The sequence below is a fragment of the Octopus sinensis genome, linkage group LG12 (assembly GCF_006345805.1).
Source record: "Octopus sinensis linkage group LG12, ASM634580v1, whole genome shotgun sequence".
Taxonomy (NCBI): domain Eukaryota; kingdom Metazoa; phylum Mollusca; class Cephalopoda; order Octopoda; family Octopodidae; genus Octopus; species Octopus sinensis.
Genome location: NC_043008.1, coordinates 23,572,240 through 23,592,935, shown reverse-complemented (window position 1 = coordinate 23,592,935; position 20,696 = coordinate 23,572,240).

The window sequence follows — 20,696 nt, the reverse complement described above, 5'->3', positions numbered from 1 at the left end:
AAAAAGAAAGAAAAGAATTGAAAAAAAAAATTGTTCACTCAAAATTATAGTATAAATATGGTGGAATTCCTCCAAGCTGAGATGTCAAGAGTTCACAAATATATATTTATCCTCATGGGTTTTGAGGACTGAAAGTGCAGGGGAATGAGGGTGATTTTTGAGAATGTGCACCTTCAGGTCCTCCTCAAATTTACACCCTTTTGATGTGAAATACTCCACAAGTTCCGTGGATCGACTGTTATTGCACCTGACGTCGTACCTATGCCCATTAAATCTTTTTTTGTAATCGTTCTGTTGTGCAACCAGCATAAATCATTTTGTGTTTAATGCATTCCGCTGCATGCACCAAATGGGAATCTCTACAGGTCTCTCCTTCTGTATCAATCATAACATTTGTTATAATTCTTGCTGGAATTGGTAAGGCTCGTGTTATTGCACAACGAGCAGGGTGTTTTGGGTGGTATAGCGTTCAGAAACTCCAATGGACCTTTTATTAACGACACTGGTGAATATTTCTCTAATATTTCTATTACGTCTAAAGGCTACAATATGCAGAAGAGGAAATATTTGTCGGAAATGAGGATATTTTTCTGAAACACGCTGGTAACTGTCATACAACACTTTTGAAATGCCAACGAAACTTCGGTGCCAGTTAATCAATAAAGGAATTCGGTCATAAACTCTTTTCTGACTGCTAAAATTAGGCGTGAAAATTTGATCACCACTAATTTCAGCTATGTCATTCGCAATTTCCTTTGATCTTGATTCATTATAACCACGCTTTACATAAAAGGCGCACCAAAGTATTTGTCTATTTCCAATAATCCCCAATGTCTTATCCTCAAAAACTAAGATTTTGGATTTTATCTGATTGTATAATGTGGATGATCATAGCGGTGGTGGAGATAAATATGGGATGACTGTTCGGCCTTCCGAAAACTTGACTTTTATGTCCTAAAATTAGACGCTAGTATTTGAAAAGCTCGACGTGAATTTTATCTTGGACTTAAAACCATAGTCTTCTGCGAAGCAGTCACAGAAATTAAAAAATTTGACTAAACTAACCTGTTTTCCTTCCCAGACAAAAGAAAGGCGTCGTCAATGAACCATAAGCAGAGTATAGGTTCGTGATCAGGCAGAGATTTAGATGTCTCCATTAATTGCGTTTCAAATTTTGTCATGAAGGCATTTGCGAAATTAACTGCCATGGCGCATCCCTTCGTTTGATGGAAACATTTTTTCTCCAAACTTCATTGTGTTACTTTGTATGCACAAATTTTAATAATTCACAGAGAAACTTTGAAGGAATACTTTTCTTTGACGATTTTTCAAAGGCTTTCATGCATGCTTCCACCCCAACATCGTGATCGATGTTGGGGTATAAGGAACAAACATCCATGGTTACAAAAAAAAAACGGTCTTTAACACTACTTCGGTGTTTAGAAAATTTGTTCAATTTGGAAACAAAATCAAAAGTTTCCCGAATGTAGGAATTTGATCTTTCAGCTACTGAGAGCAGAAAGCCATCCAAGCATTCTGAAATTTTAGCAATGCATTCATACCCAGTGCAAATTGGGCGCAATTATGGAAATTTTTCGAATTTTTTATGTATTTTTGGAAGACCGTAAAATACAGATGTTCTTCTTTCTGAACGTAATAGCTTAGATTCCATGTCATTTATAAAATTCTTTTTCTACATTTCCAAAATTATAAGTTCCTCTCTGTAATTGGGGTTTGGATCTACAGGTAGTTCTTCATAAGTTTTGTCAATTAAAACTTCTTCACAAGCTGAAATGTACTCGTTCTTGTCCATAATTATAATAGCACCTCCTTTATCCACCATCTTAATAACAATTAATTGCTAGGCGACGGAGTGTGCTACGCTAGGAATCCGTAAGGTTAACCAGCTCTTTTTCCTACAGGAAATTCCTATCTAACAATATTTGAGAAATTCCAACAGTGCTTGTGAACGTCCGGATACCAATTTGGATTCTTTAAAATCCAACTATGCCAGATCCGATCATCATCATTTCTTTCAACAAACATGGGATTTTCAGACTCCCCGTTACCAATTCTTTCAAACAAAATGTTCTTGAAGCTTGTGACGGTGAACAAACTGATATAATCCTTGTGTTCATTTATTTTTGCCAAAATTCTTAGTGCTTGGGCAGAAACTAAGTCCAAGTTCTAAGACAGAGATATCGTCTGGTGAAAGTTTTAACTTTGATAAATTTATTACCGTCTTATTTTCTAACATGGTTGATTTTCTTGGTCTAGAGTTTTCCTTAGCATTACTTGCATCATATTTTTTACTCTCTTTTGGGGGGCTTTGATGGAAATCCTCACTTAAAACATGGAATCTGTTAGGTGTCAAAAATGCTGTTGATAATTTTGTGAAGGGTCACAACTTCTACTCGTCTTTGTCGATGTAACCCATATCTGGGTGGGTGATAAAAAGTGTGTGACTTTTTTAGTTTTTGTTGGCATTTGAAACATTTTCTTTTTTTAGAAAAGGAACAAATTTATTGTCCTCAAGCCATTTTTGATTGATCAAATAGAAACTTTTTTCTGGTGAGTTTCCAATGACCTGTTCAAATGCGTATGCTAGCGCAAAAAGACCACAATCGTACGGACCAGCCTGGGGATTAATTATTTCAACTTGTTTAATTGTAGGTGTTATGTTGTTTTGTGGCGAGTAGAGAGTAATTATCTGCGTGGTTAGTTCTTGTAAGATGGATAAATTTAAACTGTCATATACATAGACGTCTCCGAAAATTTTAATTTTCATATTATAATTTGGGCTTGGCTCAGGTTCAGTCTTATTCCTGGTAGGAATTATGTGGATAGCTCATAGTTCATTGTTTTCTTGCTTTTTATTTTTTGTTTCATTTTTGTTTATATTTTTTCTTTTCGTCAAGTCATTTAGTGTCCAGTTAGGAATATTATAACTATAACTTATAAATGGGACAGCGAGATTATTGATGCCTCTTACCTTATTTTTCTGACTTAAGCATTAATCTAATTCGCTTATAATATTCCTTCCTCAAAGGCGGCGAGCTGGCAGAAGCGTTAGCACGCCGGGCGAAACACTTAGCGGTATTTCGTCTGCCGCTACGTTCTGAGTTCAAATTCCTCTGAAATTTGCCTTTCATCCTTTCGAGATCGATTAAATAAGTACCAGTTACGCACTGGGGTCGACGTAATCAACTTAACCCCTTTGTCTGTCCTTGTTTGTCCCTTGTTGGCAATAAAGACATAAGAAACGTTAGCCTGCCGGGCGAAATGCTTAGCGGTATTTCGTCTTTACGTTCTGAGTTCAAATCCCGCCGAGGTCGACTTTGCCTTCCATCCTTTCGAGGTCGACAAATTAAGTACCAGTTGCATACTGGGGTAGATCTAATCGACTGCTTCCTCCCCTAAAATTTCGGGCCTTGTGTCTAGAGCAGAAAAGAATATTCCTTTCTCATCTTGTTTGCTTTGTGTTTGGTGTACACTGACTAGTCAATCCAGTTCACTGATTCCTGGGTATTTGTTTGAGTTTGGTCTAATTATCTTATTTGAATTTCTTTATCTAGTATGATAAAACTATCGTAGTTAGTTTTAGTCTCTTCAAGGTTGCTTTGGCGCATTTTTCTGATAGAAAACCGTTAGTGGAGAGAAGGAGTCTCTTTGGATTATTCCTCTTCTAATGGGGATGGATTTAGCTTTATTTTATTTCCCTCTTTTGTCTTTTGCTGCTGAACTGATCACCATTTCCTCATGATAAATGTTTTGTGTATTATTTTCCTCATGGCTAGTATTTTCAGAATCCACATGATGGCAGTGGGACATGCTCAGAACATCTTTTGTTTCTGCAGTTTTCAATTGTGAGTTTCTCTTCTTCTGGAAACATGTTGTTTTCTTCCATATGTCTGCTTACTGTCAGTGATATTAATGCAGGTAAGACTTTGTTAAGTGGCAGAGGTACATAATATGGGTTTGTAGTTTTGTGGGTGTGTGATTTCATTAGATTTGACAATTAAAATTATTTTCCTTTCGTTGTGTCTAGGGAGAGTCATTAAGCCAATATTAATAACACACGCACTTGTTCAATTCCACTCTTTTATTATTAGTCAATTGGTTAAATATCCGACTAACTAATCGAGTGTTTGTTTAACTTGGTTAAACAGTTAGTCGTTTGTTTGGGTTTTGTTTGTCTTGTTTTTTTCGTCAAAGGTCTTTCGTTGCTATCTGCAACCCTTCTAGTGGCTTTTATTTTAGTCTGTTACGCGTTTGTCGTCTGTCTGAGACCTTGATGCGTGCGTGTGTTTAACCAAGTTACACAAACAAACAAATAGTTAGTTGGATATTAAACTAAATGATTAATGATAAAGGAGTGGAACTGGACCAGTGCATGTGTTATTAATATTGGTATAATGACTCTCCCTAGACACCATAAAATTTGTTTGAACACACGAATTATCTCATTCCCGTCAGCGTATCACTAAACTTCTCGTCCAACTCCTTATCTGTCCTTGTTAAATAATTTAATCAAAAGTTGGGGATCTTGTCGCTTCCTGGTGCCTTCCATTTGTTTGATTTTTGCAGAACCTGGTTTATTTATTCCGTTATTATGAGTGTCCAAGTTTGTTCAAGTGCTGAGTTTATTGTTTTGTTCAATATTTTCCTGCGTGATTCCTTCGCAGACTTTAATGCTTCCAGAAATACTTCTAATTTTGTTGGTAATATCTTCTGCATTGATCTGTCTATTTTATTTTAACCAAGTTAAATATCTGAGGGAGTATCGGCTTTCCTTTGTGACTACAGAAGTTGCTACATATTTTATTTAGCCTGTTTATGTTGATGTTTGTATCTGTTATCATTAAGCCTGTGAACGTCAAATTTATGTATTCCACTGTAACTAGGTACATAAAATCTTCGAACAGACGGTCAGTAGCGACACGTGCGGGTCTGACTACGCTGCATTGATAAAGGGCAACAACCCTGAAACATGTCTGCAGATTCCTGACTAGCAAGGTGAAGCGGCTGACCTCCCCTGTTCGAAGGTTGTAATATGGTAGTCTATAAATATAAGACTAAAGCTGTCGCTGATTAGCTAGCTATATGACACATGAACCTGTGTCCATTACAACCTTCGAACAGGGGATGTGAGCCGCTTCACCTTGCTAGTCAGACATCTCAGACACGTTCCAGGGTTGTTGCCCTTTATCAATGCAGCGTAGTCAGACCCGCAGGTGTCGTTACTGACCGTCTGTTCGAAGATTTTATTTACCTAGATACAGTGGAATACATCCACTGTTCGAAGGTTGTAATAGACGCAGGTTCGTGTGTCATATAGCTAGCTAGAGGCGATGGCCTCTTGGAGCTAATCAGCGACAGCTTTAGTGTTATATTTATAGACTACCATATTAGTATGGCGATAACTATTAATATCCAGTAACGCTGCCGTAATCTCCTTTAGAGAGACTTAATTTTAATATTTCTATTATATATATATATATATATATATATATATATATATATATATATATATATATATATATATATATCAGGAATTATATTCTCCTTGATTTGACAAGTCATCTGTTTACAAGCTGACCACAGACGGACACACAGACACGGGCTCCTATCAGCTGCCTGACCAACAAAATCAGCAGTTCTCTTTCCCTCTACCCGCTGCCTGACAGACTCCCACACATACACAGGCGCGCACACACATACATGTAGGTAGAGTCCCACACCTATATAAGATAGCCTTAATTCTTAAAACAATCCGAACATTAACTTTAGTTATACAGAATATATTCACACCCTTTGGTTTTCAGTATTTCTTCCACTACCAGGGTTGACCGCAGTCTGACCTTGATTTATTCCAACGGACTTTTTCGTCGGCCTCCACCCACCCCCCTGACGTCAACGCACATTGAGAGACAGTTTTGTGCTTTTTCATGGGCTCCTAAGGAGCTTTTTGTTCGAATACCTTGCTGCGCATTTGTTTTGGATTTTTAAATTCCTGGATTTTCCTGAAGAGAATGCTGCAAAATGGTCTCCTTATTCAATCCGAATTTGGAAATTTGCGGCCTTTGAAACATGTGTAGAAAATAATAAAAGGAATTCTGTAGCATCTTCGTTCAGCTCCATTTCTTCCCTTCACTATATATATATATATATATATATATATATATATATATATATAGGGTGGCGAGAATACTCGTTATAAATATCACCCCAGTGGCCTAGCATGTATAAAAAGTCGATAGACAACATATTCGTATTTCAAAATAGAAAATTGCCCTTTAACAGGTAATTTTTACATGCTAGAAATAGCAGCCAAACACAGCCAAAAGCCACAATTTTATAGCAAATTTCGAAGTAAAGGTTTTTATTTTTCATTTACTTCCGAATTTGCTATAAAATTGTGGCTTTTGGCCGTGTTTGGCTGCTATTTCTAGCATGTAAAAATTACTTGTTAAAGGGTAATTTTCTATTTTGAAATACGTATATATATATATATATATATATATATATATATATATATAAGCAAGGAAAAATTGTAAAAATGCAGAATGCTAAATTGAAAGAAAATTTTAATGAAATGAGAAATTGATAAAATATATAAATATATATTAATTCAAACCGGTTTTCGTCATAATGTGACTTTTCAAGAATAGTTAGGTAAATTTTTTTTTTTAAAGTGAGAAAGGGGAAAAAAGAAAATTGCATTGTTTTTTGCAAAAGAATAATAATAAATATGTACAAAAATTTTAAAATAAGTACTCCGATACATTGTGAATTCTTTGTGTATCTTGAGTTTAATGATTGTTCACGAAAAAATTACCTTGAAGTATTAGGATCCAATGGGATTAAAACCATGTGTTGTTTAGTTTAATTAAGGATGTTGGCAAAACAGGAAGTAGTAGTAATTGTAGTTCTTCAGTTCCTGTGTTGTGAATAAGGGGAGACAACTCTTTTGAGTTCTTCACTTTGTGTTTATCAACTTTTTGTAATAATTTTTTGCATGCTTAAAACCGTTAATTGAAAGGACCAATGAAACAAATCCATTTTTAAAGGTGTCTACTTCTACTAGTTTTGATTATAACGTTATTTCTGTTCCATTACAACAAAAGTGTCCGACGAATGGGAACGTGAACCTCTAAATAACAGCTTTTGTTATATTTCTGCTGATTTTAAATAAAGCATATTACTCTACCTCTGGTATTTGAGTACTCTTTTTTCCACCTTGTCCCACACATCTTATTTCACATTTATGTGCTTACTCCGGTGTATATATATATAACGTAAAGTATACTAGCCAACTCAATATGGCTAACCACTAAGGGTGGGTGTTACTGTAGCTTTTAGCCCCAGGAGATCATCGTCTCCAGCTGGCTTTAGGCACACTTTCTTTGCACTTATGGTATTTGCAAAGGAAGGTCATCCCTCTCTCGTAAACCCAAGTGATACGCACGGACTGCAGTTTCGAGGTATTTGCCTCTTGTCAACGTACGGTAATCACCGGTTTTCGATGAAGAGAGACCTGTTTGCAAATATCTATTTAAGGTTTTTCCCAGTAACTACTGTCACTGATTTCGAAAAACTGTCTGCAAGCAATAATAAATCTCTGAACGTGATTAGCGTACGTTGACAAGAGGCAAATACCTCGAAACTGCAGTCCGTGCGTATCATTTAGGTTTACGAGAGAGGGATGACCTCCCTTTGCAAATACCATAAGGGCACAGAAAGTGTGCCTAAAGCCAACTGGAGACGATGGCTAGTATACTTTAAGTTGTCGAGCGGTAAATGTTTACATCTCGTTCAGAGATTTAGTATTGCTATATATATATATATATATATATATATATATATATATATATATATATATATATATATATATATATATATATATAAAGGGAGAGCACAAGAATGAGACCTGGATATTAGATGAACAGAGGATTATTTATGTACGGTATAATTCAGAAAAGACAGTAAGTTATCATTATAGTACTCGGAGTCTCGAATGTCGGAGCGAAGAGATACGATGCATTCTCGTCGGCTATTAACGGCAATAGATGCTATGAAAAACCGTTGAATAAAAGGGAAGTTACTCTATTAGGTAGGAAAATAAAGAAGATAAAAAATACACGCAAACTTATTCTCACAATACATAGACATAAACCGCCTGTGTACATAACGTCTACATACGTAGACACACAAGCATGTATACCTACATATACATACATATCCACACACGCATATATGTATATGTATGCACATTGTACGCATATGTGTACACAGGTTTTTGCATACATACGCATAACATAAAACATATATTTAGAATCTTATACATATAAATATACGTATATATATATATATATGTATACATGCATACATTCATACTCATGTATATATATATATATATATGTATATATATATATATATATATATATATATATATATATATATATATATATATATATATATATATATATATATATATACATGCATACATTCATACTCCCGCAAGCACGTATATACATATATATATGTACACACACACATATAAATATATATACATCCTCCTATCACACACATACAACCGCACATATACAAACATATGCATATCCGCATAAATGAAGGGAACGTGTGCATGCAAGTTGCACTTATTCACCGGACACAGTCTTACACTCATATACATACACATACACATATATACACACGCACGCACATAAACATATAAGATATACACATACATATACTCACACACGTACACATTCACACAATTAATAAGGAAAAAAGAAAAAATGAAAAAATGCATATAAAAAATAGAAAATTAAAAGAAGTTAAGACATATGGGATCCTTGTGTAAGAACATAGTAAAAATATGGAAAGATGGCTCATCTGCAAAAGTTCCTTGGACCCCGCTACATGTCTAAATTCAAGAACTGAACTTTTTAGATCATGTCTATATGTTACAAATAACCTATTACGTTTTGGGCCCCACCAAGATCACGGAAGAACGTCTCTGAAAGACGATGAGCGATCTTGAAGACCTGAGCGTCACCCCCAGAAAATTTATCAGCTCGACCATGAGGATCGTCGGAAGACAATCAACGACGTTTTGAAGCGCTCGAAAGAAGGCATCCGGCGAAAGTGATCGGATCTGAGGAGCGCGAACAATTGGATTCTTCACGACGACAATGCACCTTGTTACCGAGCTCTCCTCACTCTTGAGTTTCTCACCACAAACAACATGGTATCACTTTCGCACCCGCCCTATTCACCAGATTTAGCGCCTGCAGAATTCTGTCTCTTACCCAAGATGGAAAAGCAGCTCAAAGGTCGCCGTTTTGACACCGTTGTCGAGATCCAGATCAATTCACAGAAGATCCTCGACTCGTTTACGGAAAACAACTTCCAGTCCAGATTCAAAATAGAACGCTGCACAAGGTGACTATTTTGAAGTCGATGGAACTTGCTACTCAACAGAGTAGAAAATTCCATCGTTCGAAATTATGGTGTAACTAAGTATTTAAAAGCAATCCCCATGTAGAACCAATGTGGTAAAATATGAAATTATTGGAACCATGAATCACAAAACATTCTCTCCGACGTTTTTCTATACGACTTCAGTCCACACAAATTGAATAGAACTTGAGTTGTGATGGAATAAATTCCTAGCATCGAAAGGTTGAATAATCTCCATTACATGTATTCAGGACATTTTTCTCCCTTTTGTATATACAAACGTATATGTGTATGTTTGTATCACATAAACCGGAGACATATACATGCGACTCGAACACAGAAACACAATCTCAACCATCTCAATCATGAATACATAGGCATATGCATACTCGTGCACATATATAAACGAAAATAACATGAGATATATTTCAATAAATTATCGTAACATTTCAAATAGAATAACATTATCTATATAAACATAACTGTGCATATCTGTATGTATGTGGCTGTTTGCGCCTGTATGTAGTTTTATGCTGCTATATGTTCAGAAAAATGTGTTAAATTTTGATGGGCCTGATGCAGTAAAGTCCTTGACACAACCCACTTCAGCCTGAATTAAATTAAGAATATGTTCGCGTGTACGTTGAAGAACGTGTTGTAAAGGACATTATTAAATGCTAATATTCAAAGTACTTCTCGAAATCAGCAATAAACATCTGCTGATACAGAATACATTAAATTTATAGCACATATTTAGATTCTTTTCAGCTTAGTAATTTTTATAGTACTATCTTATCGAAACCCTATTGCAAATACCATACTACAGGTAAATATCATATTTTCTTTATGTATATGTAAACGAATGTTTATGAATCTGTATGCGTGTGTATATGTGTTATTTGGATTTAATATTTGTGTGTGAATGTGCATGTTGTATGTGCTTTGCATACATTGCAATGTTTATGTGTTTAAATGTTTCTGTTTTCGTATCTTTATATATATATATATATATATATATATATATATATATATATATATATATATCACACGATTGAGTATGTGCGCTGGCGGTTGAATATATGTGGCTGTGTGATTATAGTGGCTGTGATTGTGTGTGTGCGTTTGTGATTTTGAATGTGTGAGATTGTGCGTGTGTTGTGCGTCTGAAGGGGAATGTAGAGTGGGGTAGGAATATTTTAAGACAGTTATTTAAGGATTTAGACATGTACTAGCCACGAGTAAATCACCTATGCCTCTCTCCCTGAATATCACTTGCAACAATCGATAACTTTTTATGAAGACCGAATAGTTTGCAATTTGGGTGAATCAGCACCTGAAGTTATGAATTTACGCAGCATACCAATCATTTGAAGTATCCTGTAATAAAGAATTTGGACTTCAAGTAAATGATGTGCATTGGAAAATATATTTATGTAAATTTTGATCTGGTAAATTTTGATAAGTGATGATCTGAAACGCAGGTTTGTGTAATTAATCAATGTGTTATTCTACCAGCTTAATCGGAAGAGCTCTCTTTTGAATTGTATGCAGGAAATAAAAGAAATGTGTATGTGTTTTGAATGCATATATATTTTCATCATTGTTGTTATCTTTAATGAATATTGTTTTAATTTCATACATACGTTTCAATCGTAATAGTGCAACGTATTAGTTGCAATCCGAAGTTCGAAAGCAAAAACTGAACGACAGCACAAATGTTAGAGATTATTACTTGATATGGGCATAACTTCTAAAGAAATTTCTGATTAATATTTACGAGGCAAAACTGTATCAGGTGTTCAAGAGTAAGCCAAAAGTTAATCGATTTGATCGCAAGCCATTTCCACTCTCAAAAAAAAAAAAGAGTTCACGCTTGAAAGAGAACTGAATCCTTGAAACCAAACCTTAAAAAAGAACACGTAAAGACACTCAGGATTGACCGTATTAATGTCAAACAAAGAAATGCAGAAAACATTGAAAGATGTACGAAAAGGGCATATTCCATTTCCCAAAATGTTCAAGCGATAGTGACCAGCAGCTTTTTTCAGATAAACCCATAACGATGAAATTTCTTTTAGTATGTGTAGAGAGTAGGGGAATGTAGAGTGGAGTAGGAATATTTAAGGTAGTGGGGTAGGAATATACATGAAATGTATATAGTCGGAACAGAAGAAGGAAAAATCATGCGACAGTTGGCTGCCTGATACGTTGATGTCGTGGTGTTTGATTCAATCTGACACAGAGTAACTTAAATTATATTTCATAAGGAAGAATTGAACGAAGAATTCCTTCAAACAAATATAAGAGCCATTTATACATTATAAACAAATTGTTGCAGATGAAGCTAATTAGACGACATTCCATTTGGAGACGAAAGAGAATTATATGGAATTGACAGACGGGAATCAATGGTAACATTGATCTGATTCAAAGTGGGAAAATCCTGGGCTGGTTGAACCTTTATCTCGTTAGAATTTTGTATTTATATCACGTTAAGAAGGCCAAATGATGACCAGAGAAAAAGTTGCAAATACATTGTTTGTTAGTTGACTCACGAAATGAATTCGTTTTTACTATGCTTCAATCTCATTTTGAAGCAAAGTTTTAAAAGATCTATTCGTCAATAGTTGCCACAACACACGATTCGGCACAAATCAAACAGATAACATTTACTATATGGTATCTTCAGAGTATGCATTGTGAATTTAAGATTTAATAGAGATTTCTGATTTCGAATCAGGTCCTTACATTGCAAACTTGTGTTGAAATATCGCAAGAATTTAGATATCAATGATAGGTTAATAGTGCAAAAATCGCAGCTGAGTACAAGGCAATACAAATGATATGAGTTAATGAAATTCTCCTGAATGCAGGAGCAACTTTCTGCCAGTTTTCCTAAACACATAGGTCGACGACGAAGTAAAGTAAATCTTGATGAGCCAACAAATTGGTAGTTCAAGTTTCTAGAAGTAGCTGCCAAATATTACTCAAATTAAACCGTACAGTCTTGAGAAGGAAAAACAAACTCAATAATATATTTCTAGATATGCAATGGACTGGAGAAGGCCTTATTAGTTATTGGAGGAATGCTTTTCAGGATTACCTGGGTGCTAAAAAAGAATGGAAGTGTTAATTATGCCGTTTCTCAGCATGAATATATCTATTGAAACGCTACGACGATCAAACCTGCATAGAGCCAGTGACGAGATACGACCTGCCAAACTTTTGGCTGACAGTTCAATCCCCTTCGGGTCCGATACGATGAAATTTACATTCTGAAAATTTGGCAATCATTTGCAATCGATCAATAGTTTCTGTCTATTCAGTTGGTTTGCACACTAAGGTCACATGACTACTGGAATCTTCCGGATTCTTGTTATTTTATTTTCACAAATTACGGACCCACAGACTGTATATATGAAACATTTGTTAGTATAGTTTACCGTCGTCAGCAACCTGGGCACTATGAAACTAACAAGTGTTTTATTACTTTGGTGTTCTATTTCAAGTCTTAAAATAAGGCGTTAGATGCTTCGATGCAAGTTTTAACTAAGGCGTTAGATGCATTAGCTATAAGAATAAAGGTGTTATGTAAGGTATATGTATGATGTGAGCCAAATATTTAAACGTTCCGGTATGTCTATTAAATGAATGTATTGTTTTCTGACTCAGGTGCAGTTTTCAAGAGGAAGTGTTAGTCGATTGCACTAGCCCTAGTATTTGACTTGTCCTTTATGTTATCAGCCCTGCAGGGATGAATGATAACGTTGGCATCTGCAAGATTTGAAATCATAAACGTTATGATTTCAAATCTTGCAGATGCCAACGTTATGTAGCAAAGCATTTTCTATGCTCTAACAATTCTTCCCACACGCCAACTTAATTGAATGAGGATAGCCTTCAGTAATTCAATTATTTAACTTTCTTTTATTTCTTTATTCTTTTACTTGTTTCAGTCATTTGACTGCGGCCATGCTGGAACACCGCCTTTAGTCGAACGGATCGACACTAGGTCTTAATTTTTGTAAGCCTAGTACTTATTTTATCGGTTTCTTTTGCTGAACCGCGAAATTACGAAGACGTACACACCAACATCGGTTGTCAAGCGATGACAGGAGGGGGTATTCTTTCAGTTTTCGTCTACCAAATCCACTCACAAGGCTTTAATCGGGCCGAGGCTATAGTAGAAGACACTTGCCCAAGGTACCATGTAGTGGGACCGAACCCGGAACCATGTGGTTGGGAAGCAAGCTTCTTACACAGCCACACCTGCATCTATTGTGAATGTTTTTCTCAATATTCTTCCTAGAAATTGATTAACCATACATTTGGCTATCCATCAATGTAGTTATCTGACAATTAATCTCACAATCTTCTAATAAAATTTCCTTTTGTAATCAATTGGTTTCAGAGCAATCCAACTCGTCATATCGATACATTAATTACCATATCAGTTATAGGATTCCAGTTTTAATTAGCATGCTATTACACTAGTTGTAGCTATTAATAAGATGGATACAAATGAAGTTAGACTGATATGATATGCATTGTATCATTATAACTAATGGAGAGTCAACGTCAAAAAGCACAGCATTCTTTATTGTGACTCACCCTTGTTGAGTGCACAAAATAGTATTAGGGCTCCCAACATTGACTCTAAGTGGAAAACTGTTGCCTTGTGATACACTATCGATTAGATCTAACCATTTAGGGAGCCCCTATGTGTTCGAACGATCAAATCAATTAAATTACATACTACCATCTTAAAAAGGGAAGGTGGTTTTGAAAAAGGAATTCCAGACACACTATGTCTGAACAAGATAGAACAGCCATGGCTGAAATGCCTTTAATTATAGTCTTGCTGAGCAAGAGCTGATCTAGAGATAAATAATAATAATATCCATTCTGAAGAAACGGCAGTAGTCTTGTGATACATCAGTTACGATGATATAACACTATTTATCCATTCCAAAGTCATCGAAAGATCTACGGTTTAAAAAGTCTGACTTCCTGTAGTTGGCTGTCTCGTACGTTGTTGTTGGAAGACCGAAATTATTTCGTGTGCAGTTTCAACATAATGTCCTTCTGTTCAGCGAATCATTTTCATCTTTGTTATAGAGAAAGCAATATACATGAGAAAAGTCTGCAAGGAAATAAAATTGTATTTCAGCGAAAGGGGAAATATTAACAAAGTCACATTTCCGAGGATCTCTAAAAGGCACAGAATCCTTTCCTGAGACTGGTATGAAAGAAAACTATTTTTTTCACTTTGCTATGAATGATGGATTTCAACGGGACATTGTGGGGATAGGAAGGAGGATGTGTTTTAGTATTTAGTTTGTAGAATACCGAAGACGACATTGCCTTTCCTCTTTCTGAGATCGAAATACCAGTGAAGAACTGGATTTGATCTTTTCCTCTCCCCAGTTGTGAGGCTTGAAGAAGGCAGGCTCTCTAAGGCAGTGAAATTGGTGTTTAACACGTTAACGTCTCCAGAAACAACACAATTTGTCTTACTTATGAAGAAGGGTTAAGCAAACGAAACACAAAAGGACAGACAATATGGGTGGTGAGATGAGTGGGTACTTTGTCGAGTTTTGTGGAGAGGCACGAGATTCAAGAAACATAGGCATATAGTAGCAATAGGCAAGGAAGAGCAAAGAACCTGCAGGTTAGTAACGGATATCGGAATTAGTGCAATTTCATTCTAATCACATGAGTGGCTTTCTTTTAAATTCGATCTAGGGTTTTCGTGTACCGCAGTAGCACCTTCGGAGATGTGGGAGCAGCATACCAGTATTCTACTTGAGCTTTGTAGTCAGTCAGTTACTTTTGGACGTTGAAATATGCTCGAGTCCATGAGAGGACTGTCAACTTTTGTTATGCTTTTAGCTGTTATCCACGTAAAAACATCAAAAGAGATCAGGAGGTTACGAAGCTGAGCTTTGTAACGAGGTTGGAGGTTTTGGTTTTAGTTCCATGTTCCATGTTATTGATGTCAAGAGAGAATGGCGCACAAGATTTCTTCCTTCAGGTCACAGAACTTCGCTCTTCATTCAGTATCGAAACGAATGATACCAACAAATGTTCTACAGAAACTTCTGATGCTCTAGAAAGTAATTCAATCGGATATGATCTTTCCTTTGGAATTAATTGCTTTATATCAATGTAAAATTCATTACTTGTGAACAGTTGAGCTGAATTTGCGATCTTGTGTCGATAGCCAGCTGGTATTTATCTTCAACTAGATGTTTCAAGTGTGATAAAACATTAACCTGAACGAAGCATTTATGGGCTACTGCCAAGTGGTGAACAACGCTTTTGTGGCGAGAATTTATAAGCATCTCTGCTGCCTGCAGCTAGCTTTGTTGAAAGTGTTGTGTGCCACCCACTTGAATGTATACAAAAGGAATAGTTTCATATGAAAATTTTATAATAGATGGTGGGAGGAATGGAAAACACTGTTTCATTAAAAGCGCAGATATGAGATTTCAAATGTATTCTTTATTTTGAGTGTTATTATATTTAAAAAAGACGAAAAAGACTTACTTCCCTTTAGCAATGAAATTTATTTAGTTTCTGTTTCATTATTTAGAGAGGGCGGACGTTCATAAAAAAATCACAAAATCATTCATTTTAGCTGCGAGAAAATTTTATTGACATCAGTGTATTGAATTATCATTTGTCAAAATCAAGTGTGGAAAACAACATTCATCATGTGGTGTCCATTTTCATTGACGCTTTTCAGAAGGCGTTCTTGGAAGTTGGCTTCCACTCTCTCCAGCATTGTTCTGTCGATTTAGGTGACTTCCACGAGAATAGCTTCCTTCAAATCGTCCAGTGTACGCGTCTTATGCGCATACATACAATTCGGAGGCACAATAAATAGTTACATATTGGACAAATCAGGGAACGGCGGGGGCCAAGGAATGTCAGCAAACTAGGAAATGAGGAGGTCACCGAAGAGAGAGCGAAGAACATCCGTTGATGCTCTGGTTGTGTGGGCCGTCGCTCCAACCTGCTGAAACCACGCACATCGAATAGGCATACGTTTTCGTTGTAGTTCAGGCACAAAGAAGTTGTTTATCATCTCGATGTAACGCTCGGAGTTCACAGTAACAACATTTCCATTATTGCCTTCAAAAAAGTAAGGATCAATGAAGGCAACTTGTCCAACAGCACACCAGACCGTCACTTTTGGGCAGTGCAGTAGTCTTTCGTGCGGTTCTCTCGGATTTTTAAGAGCCCAATAACGACAGTTCTATTGATTCACCATACCACTGAGATGAAAATGAGCATCATCACTCATTAACAAAATTAGGTTCATTTGCCTCAAACATTGCTTCCACCTGATGTGCAAAGTTAACCCGCTGTCATAATCCCATGGTTTCAACTGTTGTCCAATGACCAATTTGTACGGGTGAAAATGCAGGTCTTCATGCAAAGTGTGCCTTATCTATTGTTAACCGATGCAAACTTCAGTGGAATTCCTCCGAGCAAAGTGTTTCGGACTCCGTATCAAAGTTTGTCTGACGCGTTCCGCATTTTCCAGGGTCCGTACTGTTCGTGGCGCCCCCACCAGTCTCCTGTTCATTAGTGTACCTCGTGTATGAAGTGCATTCACCCAACGTGGGAACAGGTGGGAACAGCCTCACTTCGGTGAATGTTGAAGTGGCGCCGAAACTCATGCAGAATAGAAAAATGTTAAGACACCACGGACCGAACGGTATCTGTCGGACATATGTCCCTTCCACTGGGAATGAGTAATAGCCATTTCAAAAACGTCCGCCCTCTCTACCACGTCCTGTATCATAATGGTGATTTTTGCTTTCTTTTTCAATTGTACTTTCTAAAGCAAATAATCAAATGAATTATTGACGTGAGATTGTCATTGTTTTACTATATTGATTAAATTTTATTTTAATTATCATCATCCTCATCATTATTACCAATAAATATCATCACCACAATTATCAAATAAACAACTTGTCTTTATTCGTTTATCCCATCTGCTTACTTGTAGCACGTTAAAGTGAACACACATATTTCATTATGAATCGAATATGGCATCATTGTTGATTTCGATTCCCCATTTCTGTAATATCTTGCGGTAGAAATTATTTCAACCATCAATTTTTAATAAATAGTAACTACAGCCTTTTACAGAGAATCTTTCACAAATTCCCTATCAAAAAAAGTATTTCCCCAGCCCTTTATTGTATTATTTAAACTTTAAATAAACTTAACTACTTACACATATACGACATGCCACCTAAGTTTCAAGATAAATGATTCATATGTTCAGATACACTATCTTTAATTAAATGCCCGTAAATTAAACTAAAATAATATCAGTATCAATAATTTAACAATGTTTCTATCTTCACCCGCTAAATTCCAAGAAAGTGGCCCCTATTGGATATAATTATTTCATAATCTCTGCTTTTCTCTCTGTCTTTTTTTTTATATAGACTAGACAAAGCACCACAACCCTAGCATTAGGTACATTGATCGATGCAAGCTCAAAGTTGGAACCGAAAAGGTAGATTCGGCTCTTGGGCTATTCCAGACGAGAAATCGACGAGAAAACGACTCCAGTACGCAACTGGTACATAATTTATCGGCTCTGCATCTGGTGTCATTGTTACGTGTATTTGCCCATCTAGGAAAGCAAGGCATTCTGGAGAGGGATCTGGGAACAACAGTAGAGCATAATGATAAAGCAGAGTGGCTGCATGAAATCCCAGATAGATTAAGGAATATAGAAGTCGAAGAAGACATAAAAATAACTACAGAAATGATTAAAAAAATAGTTAACAAAATTTCCAAATTGGAAGAGCCCAGGGCCGGATAGGGATCCATGGTTGCTGGATGAAGAAGCTGAGAGAGCTCCATGACAGGATAGCACAACAGTTAGATGAATGCTTGCTGGAAGGCGCAATACCCAGCTGGATGACAAAGGGAAAGACAGTGTTATGTGCTAAGGATCCTGAAAAGGGAAATGTTGCATCTATCTTTAGACTAATAACATGCCTTCCGCTAATGTGGAAACTAATGTCAGGTGCTTTGACCAGTGAACTACATAGATACTTGGGAAAAAGTATGGTGTGGAATATATAAGAGGCTTTATATGGAATAGCATGAGATACAGAAGAACGGAATTGACAGACGGGAAGCAAGTACTAGGACAGGTGAAAATCAAGAGCGGAATCTTCTAGGGGATCAGATGTCCCCACTGATATTCGTGCTGGAAATGATCCCCTTGAGTGAAATACTACAGAAAACAAAGTTGGAGTATGATCAGGGAAGAAGTAAAGGAAAACTGAACCATTTGCTATACATGGACAACCTAAAGCTATTCACAAAAACTGAGGCAGAACTGAACAGCCTAGTTCAGTCTGTGCGGATTTTCTCCAATGATATTAAGATAGAGCTTGGACACTCAAAATATGCTACGATGGTGATGAGACGAGGAAAAGCTTGCTAGGACAGAAGGCATATGCTTGCCAATTGGTGAAATGGTGAAGGCAATTCAACCTTAGTCCAGCTATAAACACCACGACATGAAGGAAAGGACAAAAACAAGTAATAAAAATATTGCGGCGAGTGAGAAAAATATTGGCTCCAAAGGTGAATTCCTAAAACATAATTTCGGCAATAAACTCGTGCGTAAGTCGCAGTAGTTCGGTATAGCGCTGAAGTCCCGAAGTGGACACAAGAGGAGCTAAAGGAGATGAACAGGACATCAAGAAAGCTCCTAACGATACATGGAGCCCAACATCCACGTGCAGGTACTGATCGCATATACATGAAGAGAGCAAATGGAGGAAGGGGACTGATAAGTGTGGAAGACTGCGCGCGTATCGAACTCGAGAGCTTAATGAGATACCTAGCCCAAAGTAAGGAAACCTTGCTCGAGGGAGTATTGAGAGCAGAGAAAAAGGGAAAACAAAGGAAGAAGTACAAAAACGACATGAAGAAGAATTACGCAACAAGGAACTACGCAATCAATTCCACGTAGCCACAACAGAAGTTGCTGGAAAAAATAGGTGAGACTGACTTATGAAAGGAACCCCCTAAAATAAGAGACCAAGAGCACTATACTGGCAGCGCAAGACCAAGCTTTGGCTTCGAACTGGAGAGTCTTAGGAATGAGCGATTGTCTCCTCTGTGCCTCATCTGCAATAGAGTGGATGAAACCATTGCCCATATCATGAACGAATGCCTTAGACTTACCCAAAACCACTACAAGTTGTGGCGAAACGGCCAGGTACCGAAATTGCTACATTAGAAACTGTGCCAAAAGTGGGGGCTAGAGAGAGGTAAGACTTGGTATGAGCACAAACTGCAGAGGGTGGCGGAGTCGGAGATTAGCAAAATCCTCTGCAATTTCCTAATCCAAATAAATCAGGTAATAGAACAAAACAGACTGGATCTAGTGGTGGTGGACACGGTGCACCACATATGCTATATATTTGACGTTGCATCCCCTTTTGATCCACGAATAGTCAAGAAGGAAAGCGTAAAGATAGATACAGCCCTCTTAAGTACGAAATAGCTCGGCTATGGAAAATGAAGAAGGTGAAGATAGTGCCAGTTATTGTTGGATCCTTGGAAACGGGATCAGAAGGCATCAAGAGGAATATAAAGGAAATTGGAATTGAGTGCCCAGTAGAACTGTTACGATATGTTTGCCTCCTTGGCACAGCCAGAATAATCAGGAAAGTATTAGGTAGCTGAAAAGAACGAATAGCATGGTACCGTAGATTGCAGTTAGTAAGCCCATTACGCAAGACTCCAGAAGCTCCAACAAAACCTGTGAAAATGATGATGATGGTGATGAGGAGAAGGATGAGGAGGAAGGGGGAAGGGGAGGGGAGGAGGAGGAAACGGCTTGAATTAGATGAAGAACTTGAAACCACTGCCATCAAACAAGCAAAACGGATCAAACAGACTGCGAAAAGAAGGAGCAGAAACAAATTGAGGAGCGGTGGAGACTAGATAAATTGAGAAAAGGAGTTAAACGCATGTGTTATTCAAATATTTATACATCCGACATGTAATTTTGCGGCGTTAGGGAGATAACCGTTCCTTAAGACCCTTTTTACGTTATAAAAGTTAATATACGAGGGGCGTTCAATAAGTAATGCCCCTGACCCACTTCCCATAGCAGTAGAGCAACGACACTTGGCACAGTTATTAGTCTTTTCCTACATAGAAACTACCCAGAG